This window comes from Canis lupus, chromosome 3, assembly GCF_048164855.1.
Source record: "Canis lupus baileyi chromosome 3, mCanLup2.hap1, whole genome shotgun sequence".
Taxonomy (NCBI): Eukaryota; Metazoa; Chordata; class Mammalia; order Carnivora; family Canidae; genus Canis; species Canis lupus.
The window spans coordinates 76,847,985-76,868,986 of record NC_132840.1 but is presented as its reverse complement, the minus strand read 5'-3'; the positions used below and the strand labels follow the sequence as shown (position 1 = coordinate 76,868,986).

The 21,002-nt window shown below is 41.1% G+C and overlaps 1 protein-coding gene across 5 annotated transcripts in view; it reads right to left on the bottom strand.

Moving 5' to 3' along the window:
- LOC140631134 (uncharacterized) overlaps positions 1 to 21,002 on the bottom strand; it is a 138,969-nt gene that overhangs the window by 33,614 nt on the left and 84,353 nt on the right. The gene's annotated exons all lie outside the window — the stretch shown is intronic.

Sequence of the window (21,002 nt, the reverse complement as noted above, 5' to 3'; positions counted from 1 at the left end):
TTATTTTCAAAATGCTTGCTGATAGGTATGAAATGTTATTTCATATTTTCATTTTCTTTTCTTTGACTTCTGATAAAATGAAACTTTTTTCCTTATATTCCTTAAGCATTTGATTTATACTTTGAAAAATAACCTATTTATGTACTTTGTCAGTTTGTGTTTAATTTTTAATATGTTTTCATTGATTTATATTTTTCTGTTTTTTAATATAGGCTTCTTGTATATTTTATTATATTTATTTATATTTATATTCTTGCTATGCTTTAAGTGGGTTTTTTTTTACCCATTACATTTTCTAAATATAGCAGAAAAGTAATTGATTACCATATATATACTTTGTAACCTTCCATCTGCTTCATCACTAACTTATTCTATTATTTTTCCAGTCATTGTCTAGAGATTTTAAATAGACAATAAAGTATTTAGTTTCTTTCTTTCAAATAGTTTTACTTCTTATATCTGTAAGCATCTTCCTCCTCACCTCCTGCCAATTTTAGTATTTTTGATACTGGTCACTGATTTAAGATATAGACTCTTTCTCATTCTAAGAAAGAATACTGTTTGTCCTACTTCACTATGATTTTCTTTTTCAACACTGGATACTAAATTTTATCAGATGTGATTGATATGATCATATGACCTTTCTTGTTTTGACTTACTGAGAGGCACAGAATTTTAATAAACTTGGATTCTTACATTCGGGAATATAGTCCTCTATGTCAAATGATTTTTTTAAATCATAGTGTTTAACTTTATTTTTGGTTTAGTTGGTTTGTTATCTACTTATCAGTGTTTTATTTTGAATTTTTCATATTCACTTTCATAAATTGAAAACAGAATTTTTATAGTTTTATTACATGCGTTATAGGTAAGATTTTTTTTAAAGATTTTATTTATTTATTTGACAGAGAGAGCACAAGCAGGGGGAGCAGCAGGCAGAGGGAGAGGGAGAAGCAGGCCCCCCACTGAGCAGAGACAACCTGACCTGGGCTTAATCCCAGGACCTTGGGATCATAACCTGAGCCCTGAGCTGAAGGCAGACACTTACTTGACTGAGCCACCCAGGCACCCCTATAGTAAGATTTTTGTATCAATGTTATATTAAATAGACTAGAAATGTTCATTTTATTTATTGAATTTATTTAGGTTATTATTTAGTTTATTTAGTTAGTATATTATTCACTTTGTTAAATGAATTAAGTATGTTCAGTATATTTCTCTGTTCTTGAACTTTTTTCATTTTATATCACTTTTGGCATTTTTAAAAGAACTCATCAGTGGAAATATCTGTTCAATATCAAGCTTTGTTTGATGGAATAACTCCACGATAATTCTTTGAAATTTTTGCCATATTATTTCATGTTCAAGATTTCCTAGTTAGTTAGCAGGTAAATCACTCTTCGCTATAGGGACAATCGCCAGGGCATACCCCAAAGCTTCTGGGAACTCTGCAACTTACCCTGTTAGTAATGGGTTTGCCCTTGTCTGTTATTTCTCCCAGTGGTAGTTTTCAGCAACACATTCTTCTAAGAAGGTTTCTTCAGACTTCAAGACCAAGTTCATGTACCAGCTCCTCCTTACAGGCTGCCCTGACCACTGCATTGAGAGTGACTCTCTCCATCTCTGAACTTCTGCACATAATGACCACACCAGCCATTTGGCTTCTAACAATGTTTTCCACTAGTTTTCTTCATTAATAGAGTTTGAGGTCATTAGAATGGATGGAAAGCTACTTCTTCATCCCCCAAAATTTCTAGCAAAACACCTTGCATGTTGTATGTACTGAGTATACATGCTAAAGTATGATTGTATATATATAGGCATATATGCATGTGTATATAAAATTACACACCATACAAAGATGCACTTCAAAAGCTTCCTTTCAAAACAAAATCAGAAGAAGGGGCTGTGGGGTATATGTGCAGGGAGGGTGAAGTGATTTCAACTCAAAAATTTCTCCACATACCTTCACCTTCCTTTCTCACTTCCTCCCACTCTGCCCTAATGTCCAGAAACAATGTTTGCCTAATATCTCTCAGGGAAGATAAATACAACCAGTTACTATTTACCAGAATGTTTCTGTGCTTCCTCAACCTTGAGATTGGAACATTTCTGGTTCCTTGAGAGAGTTTAAAACACTCTCTTAAAATCATCAATAGTCAAGAGAAAGTCTCCGAAATGAGTATGCGCCCCCTTCATCTCTTCCAGATATACGTATATATGCAGATCATTGTCTGGAGCCAATAGGTGTGTACATAAACCCAGGCACACATATGGGCCTGCTCACATGCACACATAGATGCGCATTCCTTTCATTGACTTAAGACACAATGAGGATGGAACTTGAAGGCTCTGGGAGCACAGTAGGTTTCTAATACCAGCTGCCACCGAGCACTGGTCCAGATAAGCAGAAGGACCATGTGGCTGAATTTCAGGGTAATTAAGAATGTAAAAGGGAGCCCTGAGTGCCACTGGGCACTTAGCAGCATGTGCAAAATTCTCCCAGCAGGTACCCAGGTGGGCATGAGGCCAACAATCTTCCCACCCCCTGCCTCTTTTGGCAAGTGAAGCCGAGCCTGCTCTGGGGAACATAAATGTACACAGAGTGGTAGCAAGGAAAAGTCACTTTAGGCGGCCAGCATGTTTGCTTTCCACACTAGAGTATCAGTTGCATGCTGCTCTCCCCTTAATCTGTCAGCCCTTCTTAACAGTCTATTGGGAAAGTTCCCTTCCTACCCAGCCAGACTGTCTGCACAAACAGTTGTGAGGGAGATGTGGTCAGCAGCAATAGCTCTCTGACTTACCATCTGACCAATGCCTGCTGCTGTAGCTGGCTGCTTGCTATTCCAGTTAGCACATTTCCATCCTGGCCTACCACTTCTGTCCCCTGATATCCTTCTTCTTCTTCTTCTTCTTCTTCTTTTTTTTTTTTTTAGATTTTATGTATTTATTTGAGAGAGAGTATAAGCAGTGAGGAGGGACAGAGGAAGAAGGAGAAGCAGGTTCCCCACTGAGCAGGGAGCCTGATGTGGGGCTAGATCCCAGAACCCTGGATCATGACTTGAGCCAAAGGCAGACACTTAACCAACTCAGCGACCCCAGTGCCCTTGTCCCTGAAATTCTGATTGTTCTTCATTGTCAGAGGACCCTTCCCCAGCATCAGCTAACAGAGAAACTGTTAATATTTTTTACCTTCTCTTAATGCCCCTTGCTTCTCATTCTAACTCAGAAACACAAATAAGAATTACTAGATATGTCACTGGTGGTAGAATTTTAGGTCTGTGATCACTGGACAGGAGAATAATTTTCGGAATGTGATCTTCCTGGAGCGATCTGATTACTTGTAGGGTTGACTCTGATACTTTTATCCATATTTTTCTCACTCTACCTCTTTAAAATTGCTCTGGTCCTCCATTTGCCCAAGATGTACTAGTCAGTGTATCAGGCTGCTTTAACTTCCATGCCTATACATGCAGGTTGCTAAGAAACTCTCCTCTTCTTATTGTTCTTTGGAAAGAACATGCTAAGGGAGAATGAGAGAGTTGAGATCCTTAGCACAACAGAAGAGACCTTTTGGTATCAGGCTTCTGTCTACTTTAACTTCAACCCCAGTGACCCATGTTATACTCAAGCCATGCCAAACTCCTGGCAAATCACTGCCTCTATGGCTTTCTACATGCTATTTCTATCACCCCAAATGGTCATTTTCAGTCTCTTACTATTTGGATGTCCCCATCTCAGAGCTCTCATAGCATCTTATGCACAAATTTCTCATAGCACTGGACTTTAGGAATGCAAGGACAACCAAGTGGTTTTGTACTGCTTCAAGACTTCTCTTTGGACAAGAGCATGAAAAAACATGTTCATAGAAGCAGCGAAGGAAGTGGGAAGTGGCAGAAAATGGGTGAGCACTAACACTGTTGTTTATCACTTAAGATCTTATTGACAGAAGGTGGAAAAAGAATGAATGAATAGATTTTCTCAGTTTCATATCGAAGTCACCTCAGGCTGGCAGTCCAAGGACTAATATGGTGACTCTTTCATCAAAGCTCCCAGGCTCATTTCAGTTCATACTTCCACCCTTGCCCTCATATACTATGGTCCAAGACGGCAGCATCCTCATTCTAGGATGCCGAGAGGGGAAAAGGGCAAAGAACTGAGGGAGAAGTACAGGCTAGCCACCTCTGTGAAAAATCCCTAAATTCTGCCTACATTTTGGGTTATAGCCCAATGTCTAGTCACCTGCACATACCTATAAAGGAGTTAAGAAAAGCAGTCATTATTCTGGAAGAGCATATACTCAGCTAAAATCCTTTTATAACGAAAGAAGGAGGGATGGCTATTAGAGGACAGCTGTTATGATATTATCCCCATTTCAAGGCAACCTCACTAGCCAATTGTGCCAGACTATGCTAGCATGTTCTACAGCTATAAAAGTATTTCTTTTAAAACTACACATGTCCCCTCTCTCATCTCTCCTATTCAATATCATACTGGAAGTCCTAGCTAAGGCAATATAACAAGAAAAAGAAAAGTTATTTAAAACAATAAAACAATAATACAAACACACGTACATTTACTTAAGCATTTGGTGGGAGCACTGTACTATTTTTTTTTTAAGATTTTATTTATTTATTTATTCATGAAAGACACAGAGAGGGGTAGAGACATAGGCAGAGGGAGAAAAGCAGGCTCCACGCAGGGGGCCCGATATGGGACTCAATCCCGGGACTCCAGGATCATGCCCTGAGCTGAAGGCAGATGCTCAACCACTGAGCCACTCTGGCGTCCAAACCCTGTATTAGTTTTTATAAGAATTGCAGAAGTGTAAGAGAGTCCTTTTATGCAAATAATTGAAGATAATTTTTTCTGATGAAAATCCAAAGATCTATAACTTGTCAAAAAAATAACTAATGAATATTATAAGGCCAGTTTTTTTTAACATATCTCTCTCCAGAACCCAATGTACACATGGATGTACACATCCATCTGCCTGAAGAACACATGCAACACAGAACTAACCGCTCCTCTCCTAAAACCCCTTCTCTAGAAATCTCTATGCACAGCTCGCAGCATCACCATCCATTAGACTGTCCTTATATGCATGGGTTTATCTCTAGCTTCCACTGGTCTGTGTTTCTGTTTTTATGCCAGCACCATACTGTTTTGATTACCATAGCTTTATAATATAGATTAAAATCAGAAAGTGTAATGCCTTCAGTGCTGTTTGGCTTTCTCTGTATTGCTTTGGCTACTTGGTACTTTTGTGGTTCCATATGAATCCTAGGATCATTTTTTTTCTATTTCTGTGAAAAATAACATTGGAATTTTGATAGTATTTACATTGAATTTACAGATAGCTTTGGTTAGGATTGACATTTTAACAGTATTCATTCTTCTAGTCCATGAATACAGAGTATCTTTTCATTTATTTGCACCTTTTTCAACTTATTTTACCATTATCATAGTTTTCAGTACGTAGATCTTTCACCTCCTTGGCAAAATTTATCCCTCAGCATTTTGTTCATTGTGATGTTATTGTAAATGGAATTATTTTCTTAATTTCTTTTTTGGGTAGTTCATTGTTAGCATATCTAATTTCCTCTCTTGAGGACACCAGCCTATTAGATTAGGGCCCTAATGACCTCTTTTTTAACTTAATTATCTCTTTAAAGACCCTATTTCCAAATACGTTCACATCCTAGGTACTACAATTTCAATATATGAATGAGGGAAGGGACACAATTCATCCTCTAATAGGTTACTATATTTCAAAGTCTTGGAGGAAGTAGACTGGAAAGGTAGATAGGAGTCAGATTGTAAAGAACTTTGAAGATTCAACTAAGGAATTTGGACTTTTTCCTGAACTAATGGAAAATAGTTTTAAGCAAGGGTGTGCCTTGATCAGATGCATGTTTGAGATAATGGACAGTGTGAGTTCTGCAGTCTAGACTGAGAAAACATGAGATATTAAGGTCAGTCAGGTGTCTATTGTAGCGGGGTGAGATAAAGTTGATAAAAGTCATAGTGAAAACCCTGTCAGTGAGGATTGGAAAAGAGATGACAAATTTGAGAGACATTTAGTCCATAGAATTGAGAGGACTTGAATGAGAAGCTTAGAGGCTCTCGAGTTTTTAGCATTGTTGATGAAAGAGCATAGTGTCATGAACTAAGAGCAGCAGCACATGTTGAGTATGAAGCACTACAGAATATCCAAGAGGAAACATTCAGAAGGTAAGGACCTACAGTTTGAATGAAAGGTATAGCACAGAGATGATCCTTGAGTCAGAGTTGAGATCAGCCTGGGAGTTTGCACAGCCCAAGAGACAAAGATATCTGAAAAATGAACCATGGAGAATTGCAACACTTATGCGGGAGATGGGGGCCACCTCGGTGGCTCAGTCGGTTAATGAACCTCAGTTTAGGTCATGATCTTAGGGTCCTGAGATTGAGCCCCAAGCCAGGCTTCCTGCTCAGTGGGGAGTCTGCTTCTCCCTCTGCCTCCACCCCTCTCCACTGCTCATGCTCGCTCTTTCTCTCTCTTAAATAAATAAAATATTTCCTTAAAAGGCGCAAGGAGAGGGGCGGTGTAGGCAGAGGGGAAGAGAAATGAGAAAGAGAGGAAGAAAAAGAAAAGAACAATGTCCCAGGAATCAACCAGGAGAGATGAAAAAAAGAAGTAAAAAGCAGAAACAGTAAAGGATTTTATTTTATTATTTATTTTTATTTTTAAAGATTTTATTTATTTATTTATTTATTTATTTATTTATTTATTTGAGAGAGAGAGAGCATGCGTAAGCAGGGTGAGGGGCAGAGGGAAAAGCAGACTCCCATTGAGCAGGGAGCCCCATGCAGGACTTGATCCTGGAACTCCAGGGATTGTGACCTGAGCCAAAGGGAGATGTCCAACTGACTGAGCCACCCAGGTGCCCAAGTATGAAGATTTTAAAAAGACCATTGAAGTTGGCCTCCAGAAGAGAAGTTTTAATGAAGGAGTAGAAATAGGAACTTGATTACAGGAGTAATAAAAGGAAATCTGGTGGTGGGAAGATAGAATGCAGGCCATTTCTAGAAGCCTAGCTATGAAGAGAGGAAGGAACTAGGAGCTAATTGAGGGACAGTTATCAGTTGTCCCAACCAGATTTCCTTACCCATAGAGGATGTCATTGCTTGTGGGGAGCTCTATCCTACACTTACACCAGAATGACAAGCCTGTGGGACTATTTGCAACATGGATTTTCTCTATAACCCACAGTGGATGTATGAACTTCAGTTTCAAATTCTATATACATGGTTCTTTTTTTTTTAATTGCTCAGTTGTTTTTTTAAGATTTTATTTATTCATTCATTCATGAGAAACAAAGAGAGAGAGAGAGAGAGAGAGAGAGGCAGAGACATGGGCAGAGGGAGAAGCAGGCTCCATGCTGGGAGCCTGACATGGGACTCAATCCTGGGTCTCCAGGATCAGGCCCTGGGCTGAAGGCAGCGCTAAACAGCTGAGCCACCCGGGCTGCCCTATATACATGGTTCTAGTCACAAGCTTGTCTTCCCATATTATATCATGACCCCCTCAAGGGCAGACATCATGTCTTATACTCCCTGTCTTATGTGTATTTTATAAATTTACAGAGAATGAAGAAAAGGAAGGGTGGGGGAGGAGAGATAAAAGAGTTACCACTGGCCATGTACTATGCTAAGTATCTTTCCTGAACTAACTTTATACCAACTGTATGAGGTGCATCCTATGATTACCCCCATTTTACAGCTGAATAAACTGAGGCACCAATATGATAAGTGGCCTGCCCAAGGCCACAGAGACAGCTAAGCATGCTTCAGAACTCAGGCATTGGTAATCGAAGGGCTATATTCTTAACTGCGTGAAAATCAAGTATAGTATTTTAAAAACCTGACTAGAATGTCATGGAAATAACATAAAGTATTTATTTTCTAAAAGAGGAGAGAGTAAAAGCCAACAAGAGTCATATCTGATCTGCTGAATTGCATCTCAATTGCCTTGCATGGTGCAAAACAGAACATATGATCACCCCATCTCTCCTGTAGTGTTGCGTTATGTTCAGCTGTCAGGTTTGTTGGTTTCCTAAATCAACCAGTCACAGACCATCACCTAAAATCTTTTTCACTGTCAGGTTCTAGAGCATAAAATTAGTCTTTATTGCTTTGACTATTACTGATTTCGAAGGCCAAGGAATGACCATGTAGTAAAGGCAGTAGAGCCTGTACCAGAAGGGCTCCCCAGATGAAATACATTTTTGCTGATGGCTTTCATTTGAGCACTGATGTGGAGGAATTTTCAGAGCTCTGGGGTGCTTCTGTAGGGCTGGGAAGGCCAGGCCATGATCACTTTTCATCAGCAGCTCTTCTTCCTACGGGTTGGGCAATGTCCTGGAGTCTGGGCCCAGCCCTAGCTTGTAAGAGAAGTCTTGGCACAGCCAGACCTCTGTTCAGGGCCTCAAGTGCTGAAATCCTGGGTATCTTCGGGACCAGGGTCAAGTCAGACTGAGAAGCCTCCAATATCATCTCTCCTATGAATCATGTAAAAAGAAGAGAAACTCAAGCTTGTGGTTTCTTCTTTAAATAGTACCGGTTTTTAGTATAAGAGGACCTACCAGTTCCATTACAAGCTGAAACTTGGATTAGCCAAGGTTTGAGATGGAAAAAAGAGTCAGAGCATGCCTCAACTTCTCTTCAGTCGGTTAGGTTTGAAAGCCACTCACTCTTTGTGATTATTACTTAGCACTGCCCCCACTACTCAGGCCTCAGAAGAACTTCTGAATATATGGCAATTGCAGTGGGTTTTAGTGAAAAAAAAAAAAAACTCTCATGGAGAAGGTGCATTTTGGCAAATGCAGAGCTGACTTGCTCTTCACCATGCAGACATTTTCCTTAACAAGTGCCACCTTGGGATCCCTGGGTGGCGCAGCGGTTTGGCGCCTGCCTCTGGCCCGGGGCGCGATCCTGGAGACCCGGGATCGAATCCCACGTCGGGCTCCCTGCATGGCGCCTGCTTCTCCCTCTGCCTGTGTCTCTGCCTCTCTGTCTCTCTCTGTGTGACTATCATGAATAAATAAATAAAATCTTTAAAAAAAAAAAAACAAGTGCCACCTTTAATTGAGAGTGCAAAGCATTGTGGATAACACATCAGGTGTGTCTCCCAAAATATCCCCAACAATATCTCTTCAACTTTGATGCTATTGTCAGGCTTTACTTCTCAGAACAAAAAAATGAAAGCTGAGAATGGTTAGCTGCCATCATGAGTTGAATTGTGTCCCCCCAAAAAATATGTTGAAGTTCTTAACCCTCAGCACCTGTGAACATGATCTTATGTGGAAATAGGGTCTTGAGAGACGTAACCAAATCAAGATGAGATAATTAGGGTGGATCTTACTTCAGTAGAACTGATGTCCTTATAAGAAGGGGTAATTTGGACACAGAGGCAGCCACGCACAGAGGGAAGACAGTGTAGACACACAGCGAGAAGTCACACATGTGATAATGTAGGCAGAGATTGGAGTGGCACATCTACAAACCAAGAAATGCCAGGAATACACCAGGAGCCAGAAGAGACAAGGAGAGAGTCTCTCCCCAGATCCTTCAGAGGGCTCATGGCCTACCACCACCTTGATTTTGGAGTTCTAACCTCTAGCCCTGTAGGATGATACATTTCTATGGCTTGAAGCCATTTCAGTTTGTGGTGCTTTGTTCCAAGACCCTAGTAAACAAGTACAACTGTCTTCCTCCAAATTACAGAATTAGTCATCTTCAGAGTCAGCATGTGACTCCATATCTCTCTGACCCCAAAATCCATTTTCACAGCTTTTATGTTTTACTGCCACCGGGCTAAGGTAGCATCTAGCAGAAGCAAGCAACTTTACCTCTTTTACAGAGAAGATGCCATTGAAATCTGCTTCTGAGGATGAGAATGAGTTTGTTGGATGAGGAAGGGAGGGAAGAGAAATCCAAACAAAAATGCATGCTACCTATGAAAGACATACACATACATGCTGTGCTTTGGTATAAATAAGGCTCATGCATGGGGTTAAAAGGAAATGAAATCATGCAAAACACCTTCACTTGGAAGTCGCAGAGGCACACTTGCAGGCATGTTTCCACAGTAGAGGAGCATCCAAAAAGAGTGGTTGGCTACAGTCCTTGCGTGCATCATAAGGGCTCCTGCCCTGCAATTGTACGTTCAAGCTTTCATGACAGTGAATCCTTCCAGTGTAGTCAATCGACCTAGCCAGGATGAGCTGGAAGATTCCATTAGCAAAGGAATCCAGATGACAAGAAAGCATTTTCCTTCCTTGTTATTAAGCACTGTCTCTTAATTAAGTGATCTTCCGCACTCTTGATCAGAAGAGAATACCAAGAAGTCCTTTTCCAGGAAAATGCTTATTTCTCCTCCTATCTCCCCCACACCCACCTCACTTACCCACCCCCAACATGTTACTTAGTCATGGGCTAGTGCCCAGTGGTAAATAAGCCAAAGGACTGAGGAGTGAGTCCCATTTATATCAGAATGAGTGCAGGTGTGTGTGCCACGGGAGGAGCACCACCCGAACCACTGGCAGGTGCAAAGAGGGTGCTCAAGTGTGAATCACAGACACAGTCATGCTGCACTTTGTGGTCACTGTAGTGAATCCTTTAATCCCTCATAGAGAATGGAGGTCACAAGCTAGTTATTAGAGGATGTCACTATTGTACTTCTAGATTCCAGGCTTTGCTTTGCTTCCACCAACAAAGACTCTTGGTGAACACTATACTTTCTGATCCAGTTCAGGTAAAGCTAATTTGAATGAGAGGGAAGAGGCTAGGTGGCCCGTGGCCACCGGGACTGGAATATCGTTAAATGAATAAGAGAAATTGAGTAAGACCTCAAGGCCATTTATAGCCTTTCTCTTCCTTGGGTCCCTGTCTCATAGCCAGGCAATCTCAAAATACTATCAGTCCTTTCTCTTTTTTCTTCTCCTTTTATAGTTGTCTCTTCCTCCCCATTTCCACTACTAGTTGATACGCATCTACTCACCAGTAAGTTGCAGCTCATCCATCCTCTCTCCTGTAAACACCTCCCCTCCCACACTGTGCCGGCCGAATCAAGCACTTCCTTCCTTCTTTCACTAGCCTGGTGTCAGCAGAGCTATTATGAGATATATCACATGTACTGTAATTATTTATTTATCCTCCTCTGTGCCTGCATAACAAGCCACCTCAAAACTTAGAGGCTTAAAACAATGGCCATATTCCTAGTGTTCTCTCGTGTGAATCCCAAGTTTTGTGGGGCTCAGGGAGGCAGTTCTCACTCTCTACAGGGTCTCTCCACAATTAGTGTCTGGAGGCTGGGGCTGGGATCATCCCTAAGGTTTCATTCATCACACACACAGCTGGTAACTAAGCTGGGAAAATTCAAGCCACTGGGACCTTTCGAAGCTCTCTCCATGTCTATGTGGTCTGTCTTCAGTCTCTCCCTCATGGCAGTCTCAGGGTAGCCACAAATCTCACATGGCCATTCAGGGTTCCAAACACGTGTTCCAAAAGACAGTGAACAAGAAGAAGGCCACTTTGCCTTGTATCACATAGCCCAACGACACAGAGCCTCCTTTGCCACCATCCCAGGCCACCCAGATTCAGTGGGAAGGTAATACAACCCATCTCTCAACGCCATGGAGGAGGTCAAATCACCTTGTAAGAAGAGCAAGTAGGATGGGATGTACCTGTGTAGCCATCTTTGGAAAGTACAACCTGCCAATTATAAACCTGGGGTGTGGCCAAATACCTGGCACCTAATGATCTCCCTCTAAATATGATGGCTGATTGAATAAATGACCCTCATCCCCCAGGTAGAACTCATTATCTTATGCCTCATCAGTGACAAAAATTCTATTCTTGCCTCTCTTGTTGGCCTTCCCTATATCCAGTTTATCCTTCAGCCCATCTTCTGAAAAACTATCTTCCAAATCCCTGCTTTTCAATGTCTCAATTTCAGAAGTCTTCAGCAGCTCCCAATTGCATGTAGCTGTATGAGGATGTTTTCCGCCTCCATGATGATTTGGCATTGATGCGAGTATAGCACCATTTGCAAATCCATGTATGTATCTTGACTTACCTCCAGACTGCAAGAAGGGTCAGTCTGGCACAGGTATGTGTTACTAGCTTTCAAGCACACAGCTTGTGATACTTACCACAGTTGTCCTGAATTTTGGTTCATAGTGATGGATTAAAACATTACATTTACTTCTGCTCCCTCCTGTAGTTCTACAAAAACAACAGCAGAAGAATAGAAAGGACACAAAGCCTTAAGAGACTAGAAAAAGAGATACAATCTCAGAAATTTGGAAGCTGGAAAGCCAACAGAGAAGAGTAGCTGACTTACAAGATTTACAACATTATAAAGCTTCTTTTTTTCCAAAGAAATTCACTAGGGCTCAGTAAACAGCCCTAGTGAATTTCTAGTGAATTTCTCAGGAAACAGGAGATCTCTCTCAAACCAAGGGAGAAGGTGGGGTTGAAAAAATAAAGAATTAAAGTCTGCATAAGAAGCAGTAGCTTTCCCTCCTCTACCCTGGCCAAAGACCGAGGATTTTTTTTCTCTTGGAGAGGATGAACCAGGAGGATTCTGGATGTGGGACATCAGGCAAGCTGATGATGGGATGTATTACTGAAGAAAGAATAAAATAAAATCTCCGCCTGAAACAGTGAGATCCTTGGGCACCATTTACTATTAGGTCATGCATACTAACAGATAGGTTTTTAGTCCATGTACCTTTTCCTCAAACAGTCAAGAATTTAAAGGCTTTCTCCCTGAAAAATAAAATACAAAAGAAATAAGGTATCATCTCATAAAAGTTAAAAGACCTAGAGATTTGACCACTGGGGTTTCCTACATGCGCTAACCTACCATGAGGCTTACTAGTGGACAAATAGCTCCTAAATAAGAAGAGCTTCCAATCAGTTTTTGGATGCTGATCTTCTCAGTAGGAAAAGAGAGTCAAAGATCACCATATGCTTGAGGAAAACCTGGAGCTGAACAGAGACCAATAGTTAGTGGAACAAAGAAACTCCACGGAAATAGAAACAGTACCAGAAGTAATAATATATTTTTTAAGTGGGAGGAGGAGAAGGAGAAACAAAACTCTAATTAAGACCCTTGGGAAGATTAGAAAGGGTAGAAGAGACAAGAGACTTAATGTCATAATTTGAAAACAGGGCTGTGCTGAAGATGTGTCACAGAAGGTGGAACAGAGACAATAAGATGGAATATAGAAAACATGAGGAAATAAATCTGAATTAGAAGAGTTCCAGAAAGAATGGAGAAAATAGAGGAGAGGCAGTTATCAAAGGGATAATTGAAGAAGAATATCTGGAACTGAAAGACTTGAGTCTCCAGACAGAAAGGGCTATAAGTGTCCAGCAAAATTGATCACCATAGTCAGAGAAAACATCCTGCAAAAAAAGGTAAACCAGGAACCAAGAAGGAAGGCGGATCCAAATAGCATAGAACTTTTCACAGCAACATGGGAAGCAACATGGAAGACAGAAAAATACCTTCAAAATCCCAAGGGAAAACTATTTCCAATCTAGAATTCTATACTTAACCATCAACGAAGAGTCAAAGTAAAGGTGTTTTCAGACAAACAAGTTCTCCAGAAAGCAGTTTCTCTATACTCATTCTTCAGATACCAGAGGATGTGCTCTACCAAAATGAGAAAATAAGCACACAAACCAAAAAATAGAGACATGCAAGACCCAAGAAACAGGATATTCAACTCAGGAGAGGGGTAGGGTGCAAGAAATATCCAGAAGGATTGAGGTGAAATGCCAGAGAGATGCTGTGTAGTAGGTCTGGAAAGCGTGTAGTCCAAATTGAAGCAGGAACCCAGATGAGTCCAGAGGTGTGTCTCCAGAAAAACGTAGGACAGAGGGTACCTGAGATGTTTGAACAAAAGTTCTGAGAAGAAGATTTAGCCCTTAAGTCTAGGGATAAATTAGTAGGAAGTACATTGAAAATGAATTTTTAAATGGTATAATTATTCATTGCAGAGAGACAAAAATGTTATAATCCCAGGATACCACATGGCAGCACCACAAATGAAATGTACACAGTCATGATGGGGTAAAACCTGAGAATCAAATTTAGGAAAATAAAAAGAAGAAAGGAAGAGAGAGAAGGAAGCGAAGGAGGAGGAAAAATAAAAACTTTGTAGTGTGTCGTTTCCATTAAAACATTTTAAAAGCTCTCACCTACAAGATAAAATCAAAACCCTTTTGCATGATATCCAAGGTCATTCACAAGAGCTCCCTGCTAGTTCTCTATTGATCGATAACACCTGATATTTTCATACACTACAGCTCTGCTCATCTTTTCCCTCCCAACCTGGAAATCCCCCTTCCAGCCATCCTCCCCAAATCTTCCCCACCTTCCTAAGTCACTGATACTCTCACCACCTCCATAAAGCCTTCCCTGACCATCCCCCACAGAGGGATCTTTCTCTTCTCTGAATTCCCAGAACAGTTACTGTCTGTACCCAGTTAGTTAATTGGGCTGTTTGCACTTCAGCTTTCAAAGTATTACGGTTGATGTAAGTGGCTTTACAAGTTCCTTGAGGACAGATTCCCCCCACAGTGGGCCCATGTGGTGCAGCAGAGGTATCTACATGGTAAGAACATTAACATTTTTTTGAACAAATTAATTAATTAATAATTAAGTTACTCCACCTCCCGTCTCTCTCATGCTAGGCTTTTGTTGTTTCTCCCACTGAGCAACAGGGGTTTGTTGTAACTTTCCACTGATCTCCTGTGCCTGTGGTTGCTGGGCTAGGACTACGGGTTCAGGCATGGCTTGGGCACCCTTCCCCCTCCACAGCCAAACCCCAGAGCCCAGAAGGTGAGGAAGGTTTGGGTACAGCTGGAGTAGCCGCACCACGATGCTTTATTGATTGTTGATCTTATTCTGAAGCTCTGTCCCTTCCAAAGCAGAGTGGGACCAGAAGTGGCAGTTGAAGGACTATAGATAAATCAGTTCTTAGCTTCGTTTAATGAAAAGAAAAAGAAAGGCAACAACTTAAATTAACTCTTTAAAAGCACTTTTCTGGAGATACCAAAAAACTCGTAAAGACCCTTTCCAAACACAGACTACAGGCATTTTCCTGCACAGAATATCACACCAGCAGCACCCACGTTTTCTAAGAACACCTGCTTTGCCCCTTGGGCATTTCATCAATCCACATCCCCTGGCCCAGAGACCCTCCAGCCTCTGCCTATAGCCAACACACTCCATCTCCCATTTTGCTTGTCAGACTCGGTCCCATGAAGAGCAGGAAGGCAATGAGGATAAACAATTTCCCTTAAAAGAAAAGTGGTTATGAATAAAATGCCAATTACGTGGCCCCAAGTTCCTATTTCTGGGCCACAGTTCGCTGAGTCCTAGAACCTTGAGATCAGAAGAGACCCTAGAGAAATCATCTATTATCTTTCTGCCTAGGTTTGCATCTGATGACAAATTCCTCCATCTGGCCTGATGCACAAGGGTACTGCTTCTGCTTGGATATTACCATCAAGAGGAGGGCCTCCCCTAGTAAATCACGGACAAGACATTGACACCTATGTGGCATATGCCAGGGAAGCTCTGGTGGCATGACAGAGGGGTGATTGAAGAGATGGTTGCCTTAAATGCAGTGGTTCTTTGTACTTTACCATCACAAATCCCCAAGGGAACTGAAGAGAGCTTTGGACTGCCGCCCCAAGGAAAGAGCTTATAAACATGATATTTTGGACATAGTTTTAATAGGTTCAGAGATTCCTGAAATCCATCCATAGATGGCAAATTAAGATCCTTGCTTTAATGGTGTTTTTGAGGACCAAGCAAATGGTACAGCTCCATGGATTAAAACAACAATTAAATTAGTCTGACCTTGGGGGGGAAAATCAAGTCTTGGAAACAGAACATTTTATTTTAAGCTGTCATGCCAGACATTGCTCTCATCACCCACCTGGACCAACTGTGTCTCCGAGATACTGAAAAGCTTTAAAACATTGAAAAAAAAAAAAACAAAAGGCAACTTTGCAAGTCATTTTGAGGGGTGGGGGCGGGCTGTGTATTTCCTTGACATGCTTGCCACTCTGTGGGAAGAAAACGCTACACTCTTCACCATTGTGTTGGCAGCTCCGAGGATTCTGAAGGAGTTAACGATTTTAAGGGCCCAGAGCTCACACATGTTCCACCTTTCAAAAGCTTCATTTCTCTTTTGTTTGGAGCATTTCCCAATGACTTTTAATTAAGTGTATTCTCTGTTGGCAGGAATGAGACAATAAAGGGAAAGAGTTTTGTGCATTCTTGCTCACAAAACCAATGCTGTGTATTTGTTGGCCTCTGATTGATCGGTGGGAAGCTTCTAGTTGTAACTCCAAAGGAAAACCCACAGTTAAGTGCTCCCTAAAATACAGGTTTGGGAAGGTGGCCCTCACAGCACTCATGTGGTATACTCCATGGTGCATTTGGACTCTGGAAACTTCCTTAGATGTCAGGATCTGGCTCTTGGGAGCATGTATTTTCTGGAGAATTCTGTGGACAAGGAGTCAGCCTCCCTATATTGCAACAACACTGATAGTAGGACCAGATGTTTGGGAAAGGGGAGAAGTGTGGGGATGATTATCGGGGAATAGTACATGTGTCACTTCTTATAGGCACTGAAAAGAAGTTTTCTATTATGTAAGGTGAGACAGACAAGAAACAGATCTCTTTTCTCAATATTAACTCCTTGGTCTGAAAGGAACTAATCCATTCTTCTGCCTCCAGGCAATACAACAGTCAAATGGATTGGTTTCTTGGGGGTTTTTTGTTGCTGTTCTTCTTCTTCTTTTCTTTTTTTTTTTTTTTTCAGTGTTTCCAAAGAACATTCCAGCCTTCCTTAACCTTGCATTCCGGAGTCTCACAGTGCCTATACTCGGAAATATTTCCTCAGGTTTAACTTAAATCCCTCTCCCTGCAATGGGAGACCACTGCTACCCCCCAAGGACTCAAAAAACAGCTGCCTGGCTCCTTGCCAGGCACACCATTCCATGTTCCCATTGTTCAAGGAGGAAACAGCTCTGGGCATTTGTTGATTGGCTCCCCATCACCCAGCAGGAACCCAAGCCTGAATCCCAGGCTTCTCTGAGGAGGTACTTTATATACTTGGGGCACTGTTCTCCCAGGATGAGAAAATGATCACAAGTGACTTATCACCTTCTGAAAACAAAAGTCCTTGCAAGGGACTTTGAGAGACTACATATAAGAATTCTCCACATCTTTATGGTATTTGGCCTAACATTTGCAGATACACAAATTCTACTATAGGTATAATAACCATCATTTTATGTGTGTGTATATATACACACACACATATATGTATATATAGAGAGAAAAAAAAAGAGAGAGAGAAAGCAAGTGCACATGTATGAGAGCCTTGCAGGGGATGGGGCCACTGGGAAAGGGAGAGGGAAAGAGAGAATCAAGCAGGTACCACACCAGGAGCCCGATGGGGGACTCTACCTCATGACCCTGAGATCATGACTCAGCTGAGTCTGACACTTAATGGACTGAGCCACCCAGGCACCCCAATAACCATCATTTTAAAGGTAATAACATGGATTCGGCAAGACCAATCTCGCCTTGGTTCAATCAACCATTGCACAGGTGAAAAGAGGGAATGCCAAAAGTTGGCTCCCAAATCATGATTTGTCACATTCAACACTCTCCACACACCAGAGATGCTTTCTGGGAAGTAAATAAAGCTCTGGACCACTCATCAGATATTTCCTGTTTTTTTCAATTCTTAGTCTAAGGAACAAAGAAACAGGTACACAAAGAAAGGGGCATTAAGACTCATTGAAAAACATGAACACATATAAAGTCTTCTGTCCCAGGGACTGTGAAATTGGCAGCAGGGTGGATAGCAGGAGAAAGCCTTGTGGTGTGCAGCATTGCAGGGTGCTCACAGGACTGGTTTGCTCACCTCCAGGCTTCAGTTTCATTACGTATGAAATGAGAATAAGAATTCCTTTTCACAGGGCTATTTTAAGAAATAAATGAGATAAGGAATATAAAGTGCTTAGTGCAGGGTCTGACAGGTAGGAAAAGCTAAATAAATGTCGAAATAGCAACTATTCATATTATGAAGTGAATAAAGCAATGAAGCTGAATGGAGCTAAATTAGGAAAGGTTTCATGGAGGAAGTTAAAGTGCTTGGTGAAGAAGACAAGAGGGGCATTCTTTCTCTGCCCTCAGCCTCCCATAAGCGTAGACATGTCAGTCTTTGAATGTGGTTGCCCAAACTGTCTGTCTCCACAGACTTTCAGATTTTTAAGCACTATCTGGAACAGTAAAATAGCGGAATGCTGTAGGAGAGGCTATGGACGGATGGCTTGCAAGAGACATGGGAAGATGCCAGCACTAAAGAAAATTCTATCCTGGAATGAAGAATAGCTTCAGCATAACTCCATTAAAAATTGAATGCACTGTAATGTTGGGCTATTCTTAGTGTGGATAACTTCTAAAGAGGTTAAGTCTTATAACTTGGCTTGCTTGCCATAGATCTGTTGCTTCCAATATAGATGAGCATGATGACCTCTCCAAGACTCTACAAATTATTGGAAATGGGGAGATTGTAATTCTTGGAAATTTCCCATCGACTGGTTAAGTAAATTGCCTGCTAAATGGAAATCTAATCCGAAAGGTATACATTTAATGGCATTAATAAATGAACGATTTAGGCAAAATGTTAGAAGTAACCCCAAAATGCCTTAATTGATTGGAGATTTGTAAACAGGTCCCAAAGAGTAAGGACACTTAGAGGAAAGTTACTGGATGCTCTCATGGAATGCTTTTGACATCTGCCCAGCCCAGTGTGGATTTGTGAAAAATAAACCACACTACCACAATCATCTCCAAGGGCGTGTAAATCAAAATGCACTTCTATCCGTGTATGACAAGTCACTTAAGGTGCCCAGACTAGGAGTCATAGGAAGTTCACCCTGTGCATTGGTGCCACCAACTCACAATGTGGGTTTCTATGGCTAGTGACACACAGCCAAGTGCCTTCAGAGGTGTTGCCACCTTGCACGTGACTCTTGTTTGGCCCAAAGCTGGCGATACAGGGGGAAGCATTAGTCTGGGGAGTCAAGGCTTCAGAAGGACAGTCTTCACAGACAGGCTCTGAAATAAGATACTTTATATTTTTATGTTATATTATATGTTTCAAAGGAACATGGAAAGAGATAAAGACAGCCATATTCACTTAAAATCTACTCTGTGCCAGTCTCTTTACCTACATTGTTTATTTAATCTTCTTAGCAATCCTGCAAGGTAAGAATTACAAAGCTCATTTTACAAATGAGACAGCCTAGTGGCAGAGCTGGGATTTGAACCCAGGTCTGACTGAGTGCAAAGTCTACAAGTCCAAGATTTTTCCACCTCATACAGTTGCCTTGACAAAATAGAATCTAGGTTAACTTCACTGAGACATTAGGCTGTGTGTATTAGACTAGAATAAGCTCAGCCTGGAAAATCGTATCCAGATCATGACGCACATGGAATCACTGAGCATCATGTTAAGAGGTTTGAAGCATATTCCATAGTCCGTAGGCAGTCAAAGAGGATTTTAGAATGGGGATGAAGGAGGGGAATAATCAGAACTTTCCTTTCTATACTTAAGATTGGGATTCAATATAGAAGAAAGGAAGAAGAGATCAAATAGAAAAGCAAATCAAAAGGAGGAGAAAAGTCCTAGTTCCAGCAAATTTAGTTATAAAGGTTTGAACTAAGATGGAGCTAGAGGATATTAATGCTAAGAGAAATTAGTCAGTCAGAGAAAGACAAATACCATATGATTTCACCCCTATGTGGAATTTAAGAAACGAAACAAATGAACATAGGGGATGAGGAAGGAGATAAACGAAGAAACAGACTCTTAACTATAGAGCAAAAATTGATGGTTCCCAGAGGGCAGGTGGGTAGAGGGATGGGTGAAATAGTTGATCAGGATTAAGGGGTGCACTTGTGATGAGCACCAAGTATTGGTTGTATAGAAGTGTTGAATCACTATATTATACACCTGAAACCAATATTACACTGTATGTTAACTCACTGGAATTTAATAACTTAAAAAAATAAATCAAAACAAAAGAAAACAAAAATGAACCAAGATGGTAATCAAAGACCAGGAAAAAAAATTGTGACAGATTGTAATTTTTCAAAAATAGCCGTAACAATATTTCCAGTGCCACATGTCCTGTCCCTCCCCAATCAAGAGGTAGTGCTAGGATCTTTCCCCATGCACCTGGGCAGACCTCTACCTCAGCTAACAGTGTATAACAGAAGTAACACTATTGACTTCTAAGTCTAGGTCATAAAAAGTGACATAGCTTCTACCTGGTTCTGTCCCTCATAAGATGCTTGTCCTTGGAAGCAAGCCATTGTTCTGTGAGAAAGACCAGGCCACACAGAAAGGCCCATGTGGAGAGAAACTGAAGCCCATAGCATTGGCCCTAGCCGAGCTCCCTGCCAACATTGAGCACCAACTGACTAGCCGCATGAGTGAGTCATCTTGGAAGCAGATGCCTCAGCCCCCAACTGAGCTGCCTCAGGTGATGCCACATGGAGCAGAGTCAAGCCTAAATTGCAACTTTGTGAGCCAAATTAATGATTGTTTCAAGTTATGAAGTTTTGGGGGAATTTGGTAAACAGGGTCAGGGTCCATAGAAGATGAATACCAGCCAAACACTAACAAAGGTCAATTTTACTATTTGGTTGTGCCTTCATTGCTCTGAGGAGTGAACACTGTAGAGCTGGGAAATATTTCTGCCTCCACTGATAACCAAATAACAAACCACTAATCATATAGTTTTTCTATAGTATCCACTCTAGTCGACAGAGGTGAGGATACAGATAATTGTTCACATGATAAATGATCCCAGGGAAAACAAACCTGCATGGAGAGTCTATTGTATTC